This window comes from Thamnophis sirtalis, unplaced genomic scaffold (genome assembly GCF_051295495.1).
Source record: "Thamnophis sirtalis isolate CommonGarterSnake01/CBP01778 unplaced genomic scaffold, rThaSir2_p1.2 scaffold_10, whole genome shotgun sequence".
Lineage (NCBI taxonomy): Eukaryota > Metazoa > Chordata > Lepidosauria > Squamata > Natricidae > Thamnophis > Thamnophis sirtalis.
This window is the reverse complement of record NW_028261390.1, coordinates 21,590,466-21,599,535: the sequence shown is the minus strand read 5'-3', so window position 1 is coordinate 21,599,535 and position 9,070 is coordinate 21,590,466.

The window sequence follows — 9,070 nt, the reverse complement described above, 5'->3', positions numbered from 1 at the left end:
TAAAAATACCAAATGCAAACTCATCATCTGGACTACTGGCAACTTGTCATAATAATAATTTTGCAAAGATGGTGCAAAGAAGCAGAAGAGACAATAAAAGATATTCAGTTCATGTAGAAAAATTGCACAATCTGATGATTTAAAAAAAACACAATGTAACAATCACCGAAATGATTCACTGGAATATCCATAAAAATAATCATGTGTCAGTAATGAAAAATTGCTGGGAACATATGGTTGAAAAAGTAGTAAAAAATGAGCAGTAAAAATATTGTGGGATTTCCAAATTTTGGGATCATTTCAAATCTTGGATCATAAGCACTAGATATAACTGGTTGAAAAGAAGAAAGTGTAGATAACTGATGTTTCACCCGGGGGCCGGGAGAGGCCATTTTTGCCCTTCCCAGGCTCCAGAAAAGTCTCTGGAGCCTGGGGAGTTGGAAAAACAGGGCCAACAAACCTACTGGAAGTTTGGAAATGGCCTTCACCCACCCGCCGGAAGACCAAAAATCAGCTGGCCAGCGCACACATGTGTGCTGGAGTTGACAGCTCACATGCCAGCAGATATGGCTCTGGGTGCCACCTGTGGCATGCATGCCATAGGTTTGCCATCACAGCACTAGGGGGAAAATCATGAGTAGTTTGCCATTGCTGACAGCAATGGTTGCAGGAACTGGGTATGTCTACTTTAATGAAAAGAAGGACTAGTAGTGCTCATTGGAACACTAAGGGGTTGCCACAAAGAAGAGGGATTCAAACTATTCTCTAAAGCACCTGAGGGCAGGAGAAGAAGCAATGGGTGGAAACTAATCAAGGGGAGAAGCAACTTAGAACTGAGGAGAAATTTCCTGACAGTTAGAACAATTAATCAGTGGAACAGCTTGCCTCCAGAAGTTGTGAGTGCCCCAACACTGGAAGTCTTTAAGAAGATGTTGGATAGGCATTTGTCTGAAATGGTATAGGGTTTCCTGCCTAGGCAGGGGGTTGGACTAGAAGACCTCCAAGGTCCCTTCTAACTCTGCTATTGTATCGTACTGTATTAATACCAGGAAATATCAAAATAGACAAAGAATTGGAGAAGATCACAGAGAATCAAGATCTAAAAACTGAAATTGAAATATTGTGGCATAAACCATAGCTGTTCCCAGTGGCTATTGGCACACTGTGTGCCATACCCAAAAATCTTGGATGGAACTTAAAAAAGGTACGCATTGATAAAATTCCCATCTGTCATTTTCTAAAGGCCGCAATGCTTGGTCCACACAGATATTATGATGATGCATTATTATTTCCTGGGTTTTTGAGAAGAAATTGATGCATATGAAGGCCAACAATAGTTTAAAAAGTGGCAGCTGTGGTTTCACATTGTTGTGAGATAGGAATGAAAAAATAAAATATGGCGAATACAACAGACTTCATAAGGACAAAACGAAGGGTCTTCTGCTCTTCCTCACCAAAGTTCTAGGTGAAGATCCAGATCTTCAAAGGCCCTTCTACACAACAGCAGGGTCGGAGCATCCAGATCATGAAGCAAACCTCATTCCAAAGGTTATGCACTGCTAAATAGCCTGGGCTGTGTTGTGGTTGCAAATCTCCATAAAGATATCCTTTCCTAGAAAAATGCAATATTTTTCTCTAATCATCCTGACTTTAGAAGAACAATAAATGAATGGCCTGCCATCTTCTCATGTTCCTGAAGAATATCCAAACATTTTGAATGTCAGGAAACAGCTGGATTAGCTTTACCTGGAATTTTTTCAATTTTTTGTGTGTGCTAAAAATGAAATAAAAATGATTCAGAAAAAAAATATTCCCTTGTGAAGAGGGCTGTGAGCAGTTAACATGCTGGGCTTGTTGACTGTGAGGTTGGCAGTTTGAGACCCAAGTACTGCATGACGAAGTGAGCTTCTGTTACTTGCCCCTGCGGCTCCTATACCAACCAAGCAGTTCGAAAGCATGTCAGTGGAAGTAGATAAATAGGTACCACCTTGGTGGGAAAGTAAGAATGTTTCATGGACCTTTAGTGTATAGTCATGCTGGCCAGACGATTGCCAGAGTGTCTTCAGATAAAGTTGGCTCTTCAGCTGTGAATTGGAGATGAGCACTGCTGTCTAGACTCAGACAAAACTAGCAGGAGAAACCTGTACCTTTTTTGCCTTTATTTCTTTGTTAAGACATTGAATTGCTTGATCAATTAGAGAAAGGGCTTTGAGGAAGAAAACTATAGAATGTTTCCCATTACTATGGATAAACTTTCCATAGCTCCTTATGGTTTATTGACACTGTCTCTATGTTTTATATGGAAACTCAACTCTCCTGCTCCCCAAGATGAGGACAAACTTATATTTATTCACAAGGTACTACTGATATTCATTTACTCTAATATAAACCTATGTCACAGAAATGTCACCAGTGTTCAATAATATCTTAGGAAACTGATAGTTGGATAAGCATCAACACCATAGAAATTTGTACTGCTTAAGAAGTAGTATCAGAGGTGGGTTGCTCCCGGTTTGGCCCGGATTGGAAGAACCAGTAGTAGTGGTGGCGAGGGGCTCCACCCACCTGTCCTGAAGCTACTGCGCGTGCGTAGAAGCGTTGTGCATGTAGAGGAGCGCGCTCAAACCAGTAGTAGAAAAATTGGCAACCCACCTCTGTATACTGTATACTGTATGTATATAGTAGCAATATTCTAATAAGCATATAAATGCTATTGTTTGCTTGCTTGATTAATTGATTAGTACAATGGCAGTTATTTCTATTTCATTATATGTTTAATTCCTTTCTATGATGTGCACTTCTCAGGGTTAAATTTAGTTGGAATAAATTTGGCAAAGATAGCTAGTTTGGTGTAGTGGTTATTTCACCAGGCTAAAAATTGGAAAACTGTGAGTTATAATCCTTGCTTAGACACAAAGCCAGCTGTGTGACCTTGGGCCAATCAGTCCAAGGAAGAAGGGAAGGAGAACCACTTTCCAAATTTTGCCACAAATCTGTGAGACTTGTCCAGGCAGAACTGACTCAAAGACACCCCCAAAATATACTGATAATACCTTTATGATTAATATCTCATAGCACAAAATTATTGCTATTGTATCAATGAAAGGATATGGCTTTTTTTTGTAGAATGTTTTTGTAATCTTCTTAACAGCAAGAAAGCACTTAGTTTTCAGGATGATATAGAGATAAGCCAATTCTTCAGGCCAAATGAAAAAGTCTCCTAAATGTGGTAGGGCTAACTTGAAGTAAAGCTATTTGTATTGCTTAATAGGGATTAAAACAATTAATGCCAATTAAAAGGATTAGTCCAAAGTTTAAAGCTATCTAAGTGAATCACTTCTTTTCCAAACCACAATTCTCCATCCCCTCTCCCGCACTTTCATTGTGTTTCACACTGGCCCACACATCATCATTCATGACATCATTTCACAAAAAGCAAACGAAGCTAAAATTCCAGGATATCAGCGTGGAAACATATATAATTATTGGGTTTATTATTGTGGTTTTATTATTTTTATTTTTGGGCCATCTTACTCTTCCTCCTTCCTGATCTTCTTCATGATACACCTTTAAAAATAATATAAACACCTAATGCATCAGAATATCAAGGAGAACAAGCAGGTAAAATTTATAATTTAAGCAACAAGAAAATTACAAAAGCATAACAACCTAATAAGAACAGCAACACCATGTAACAGAAAAACCAATTAAACATGTAATCTTATACACTATTATTTATTTGTTTATCAAATTTTAAAACCATCCATCTCCCTCAATAAAATTACGAATAAGAGATTGCAATTAAAAAAATAATCCACAAAAAAACCACAATGTAATTGCTGCCAAGTTACCGTCCTACAAATGAGAATTTGCAGTATTGACTAGTCTGTAGTCAATTTTTGGATTATATTGCTGATTGTTTACGTGCCATCAAGTCATTGTCAACTCATACTAACAGATTATCTCCATGAAGATCTGTCCATAGCCTGATCTTTCATGTCCTCTAACATTCATCATAATTGTAATGGAGTCCATCTACCTTGCTATATATCAGGGATGTCAAACTCAATTTCACTGAGGGCCTCATCAGGGTTGTGTTTGACCTCAGGGGGCTGAGGGTGAGCCTGGTCAGGGTGGGTGTGGCTGGGATGCATAGATGGGGGGGTGTAACCAGCTTGACGTCACTCATTGAGGCTTCATTTTCAGCTGAGACGGTCTCCTGTAGCCCTCTGCCAGCCAATGGGCTCCATTTTCAGCCACTACAGCCTCCTGTAGACCTCTGCAATGGAAAATGGAGCCCAGGGGAGCAACATGCAGCCCACCCTGGCTCTGCTTTTGGCTGAGACAGCCTCCTGCAGCCCTCTGCCAGCAAAAACGGAGTTCCGGGGGCCATGTGCAGCCTACCCAGGTCTATTTTCACTGGCACAGGGCTGTAACAAAAAATGTCCTGTTTCCAGGACAGCCCTGTGGCTGTTATCCAGATCTAAGCACCCCATGAGCCACATCCGGCCCACGGGCCTTGAGTTTGACACCCCTGTTATAGATCCTCTTCTCTTTTCTTCCCTCTTTTCTAGCATTTTAACTTTCTCGAGGCAGCTAGGTCTTTGCATAAGGTGTTCAAAGCAGGATAAATTGACCCAAGTCATTTGTACCTCTAGTGAGAATTCTAGATTGATTTTTCAATGATCCAATTGTCTCTTTTTTTAGCTGTCCATGATGTTTTCAGAACCCTCCTCCAAAATATTAATACTCTTTCTGTCCTCTATTCTGTTTCATGCTTCTCCAACACCCCAGCTGAATTAAATCCTTCTTAAATAAGTTTTAAAAGAGAGGTTAATCCATAGCCTAAGGATCATAATGCTAAAAAAAAGCTTTAAACACAAAGACATTGAGGGAGAAGGTGCTACTAGAAGTGAACATGATGCTGCATGGGTCATCTGAAAGAGTATGCCAAAAACGAAGAGAGGAAAGATAGGGTAGAGATTGAACTCCAAATCCCCACAGATTAAAATCAAGCATTTCTGTTAAAGTATAGGGAGCCAGTAAAGGATCCTGCACGAAGAGCCTCTTCTGGACTAGATTAAAGAGAAAATTATCATCAAATGAAGACATGCCAGATGAAGAAACTTTTCAAGATGTTGAAAGAAAGGGAAGAAGTGCTGCTTTTTATTTTATCACTTTATTGTTCCATTTTAAATTTAATATTCTATTTATTATTCTTATTTCTGGTTCTTCTGGAGAATTGTGTTTATTAAATGCCTAAAACACAAGCACATGTAAACCTTTATTAGTTTTACATTTTCATTAAACTTTATTCATTTATTGCATTTATATACCACCATGTTTCCAAGAGCTGAAAGCACTTTATAAAAGGATCTCACATTTTATCCCCAGAGAAAAACCCTCTGAGATAGGTTGAGCTGAAAGGGAGCAATTGAACCAAAGATAATTTGCAGAGCTGAGATTCACCATTAAGACTCCATAGTCTTAATTCAAGGTCTTACTACTTCACCACACTGACTCAGAAAATAGGTGCTAACTTTTCTTCACCATGGTTTTTGATGTGATGATTTGTTTGTTTCCATAGTTGTATACTGTTACAGAAATAGAATGAGCAAATCATAATATTAGACACCGATAAATCCTTCTATCCTTATGAGCAGCTGAACTAGTGTTACAGGTTTATTGCAGAATGTAAAGAGGCTGGATGATTTTCAGTTACATGATTTCAGGTACTTTTAATTATTTATTAATGAAAGATTCTAATACTTTCTGTCTGGCATGTTCTGTTTTCCGGTAAATGACTTCAAACTTTTAAGCTTAACTTCAATCTATAAATGAATACATTTGACAAGTATATTATCCAATCCAAATCAAGTATGGCCATCTAGTGGTCAATGGGTCATATATGTCTCCTTAAAATGATTTTCACGTGGACCGTGAAGAGCCTGAGGTGTTCCTCTGAGCACGGTTATAATGTTGTGGTATGAAAATCATTTCTATTTTCTATTCTATAAGAGCTTTTTACAATCTGGTAACATCCAAGGTTATGGACTTCAGTTTCTATAATTCACATCTAATATAGCTAAGTGCTTTGGGTAACTATTTCCTAATTGGATTATCAACATTAAAAAGGAACTATCTATGCTGTAGTTGTCACTTATTTGAGCTTTAAAGCTGAAGGCACTTGAAATAGAGTGTTAGGGAGCAGGCAGTCATAACTGTAAAGAGTTTCTAACTGCCAATCATAAACAGCATATTACATTATGATATTATCACCAAGAGAAAAAAGGAAGCAATAAAGATTCTTCAATATTGAGAAGTGATTGCCCATCAGCGCAAGGATACTTCCAGACTACCACTGCTCCTAATTGTCTTTATTTCTTCCATCTTGAAATGCTTAAAAGAAATTGTGAGGAAACTCTAGCTGTCTGTGGTATTGCTGGAGCAAAAATCTCTTAAATCCTACCCAACATAAAAGGAAAGAAAGAAAGGTTGGGATGGAAGGAACCAAGCATCTCCTTTCAGGTTTAAGAGAACCAGGACACATATCAAACTCTGAGAATGGAAATGCCAGCCTGGAAAAGCTTTGCAGACCTATTGAGAAGTCCAGGTAGGAGAAGCAAATTGACAACAACATTGCTTCTCCTACTGGGACTTCTCAACAGATTGCAACGCTGTCAAAGCTAGTATTTCCATTACTGGTCATGAAGATCAAAGCCTGAAGGAGTGAGATTCACTATAATATTGTCAATGTTGTCAGCACAGAGGCCAAGAACAGCTTTTAGACTATTGCAGTCATGCTGTGAAGTGTCAGAGACTGATATGGATGTTCCATGTTGTGCAATATTGACGTGGAAGCTGCAGTGTTGTGTGAAGAACACTGAAAACTTGCCTAGAGATTATCCAGGCCAATTCAAGGATATGAAATATCAAATGTTCCCATTGTAGTATTTGTGGACATTTTCTTTTTGGTCTTGTCTTGTAATCCAGTTTTATGTTTTGGTTTATCTTCCAGTGCTGATTGCTTTTTAGGCTTACCTTTATGATTTCTGTTTGACTGGAACTGTGGCTTAGTACACCTGGAGAATATAGATTGGGGAAACTGTTTCTTCTCACAACCTCACTGCACCTCAATCCTCGTTTATGTAATGCTGTATGAGAAAACCTTTGGGAAATTGGATGAAGAGATGCCACTTTGAGAATGGTCAAATAAATATATAAATACATAAACCTAGAGTTTTTAGATTTAAATCACCACAATGTTGGATGAGATCAGATAGTTGATATACCTCTACCATACAGCACATTGGTATATATGCTTTGATGTAGGTGGAGGGCAGCAGTACAGACCTCTGTTGTATTTTGGGTGAAAAACTTAACATATCTCTTTATAGGCTTAAAAATATTTAATGGATGTGACTGTGGCCCATTAATAATCCCCCACTTAAATATTCTTTGACCAGTTGTTCTATCAACAGCAATCCTTAAAAAAAATCAAACGAATACACAAACAATGTGTTATTTGATGGATGCACATTTTGCCTATAAAGATGAATTAAATGAAGGTGAAAAAGTATTCTGATAGTTTTCCCCTTTTCTGTCTCCACTCCTCAACAGATTATCTTACTAAATGGTTTTGCTTAAAAGCTGAAGAATCATGAAATTTGTTTAGAAGATTTCCAGAAGCATATCTATGTTAGTCTGTAGTAGCAAAAGCTACTGTCTCCCTTTAAAAACTACAAATTCCTTGAGGCATCTGGTTTTGTGGACTAAAACTTTGCTGGTCAGATACTATAGAATTCTTGGTTTAAAACATTTGATGGTAACCATTAAACATTTGTGTTTATGGTGCATCTTTCTTAAAGTTGGAAATAAATGCTTTAAAAATATTGATGAATATTGTTGTTTCAAGGAAATTGTTAGCTTCTTTTCAGTTTCTGAAATATTTATCTAAGAAGCTAATGTATCAACAAAAACACACAGCAAGGGTAATACACATTTAGAGATAAAATCTGTCCTGATTAACTTTATTATAGATTTCTTTTTTCCTCATTCAACTTGCTATGGTTTCTGTTTCATTCAGTTTTATTTAACTTCCAGCTTTGGGGAGAAAATGCTATAAAACTAGTGACATTTCAATTTGCTTCTAAACTCTAGACTAATGTAAATTGGTCCCTCTTTCTCTTTTCATTTCTCCAATTAGGCAATTGAGCCAGCCTTCCCTGGTGCTCCATTCATTTTTATTTTGAGAAAACTAGGAATATTAGGAAGAAAGAAAACATGAAGAAGATATATTACAAAAGCCCCAGACAAATGAAGAAAAGGCAAGTCAGCTTTTAACGGAAAGGCAAGTGAGATATTTCAATAATATTGATCTTCTTGGTTCCAAATTATTTCTACTTTTCAATCTTTATTTTATTGATGAAATGTTAGAACATCAACATGTTGGTTTTACATATGGTGGATGCTGAAGTAGATCATGGGTCCATATTTCATCTACCATTTTCTCTTAACCTGAAATATGAATTTGTTCCTCTGTGCATAAATTTTGTATAATTGTAACTTAATAGAACTTACCCATATCTGTCTTGAAATTTTTCAGAGATCTTCTGAAAAAGAGGCTTTTATTCTGGTATGTTATTCATCTTCTATACTTATTGGTGGTGTATAGTTAATCCCTAGTGCCGCGTAACGGAGTGAGCTCCCGTAACTTGTCCCAGCTTCTGCCAACCTAGCAGTTCGAAAGCACGTAAAAATGCAAGTAGAAAAATAGGAACCACCTTTGGTGGGAAGATAAACAGTGTTCTGTGCGCCTTTGGTGTTAGTCATGCCGGCCACATGACCACAGAGACATCTTTGGACAGCGCTGGCTCCTCAGCTTAGAAATGGAGATGAGCACTGCCCCTAGAGCTGGAAATGACTAGCATGCATGTGCGGGGGAACCTTTACCTTTATCTTATAGTTAATGTCAGGGTGCATCTTTCCATCACTTCACTTGTCCTCTCTTCCTTTTGAAAAGGATGCCTCCCATTGGGATTTAATGGAAGTGTGGAAAACCAGGGAGGTT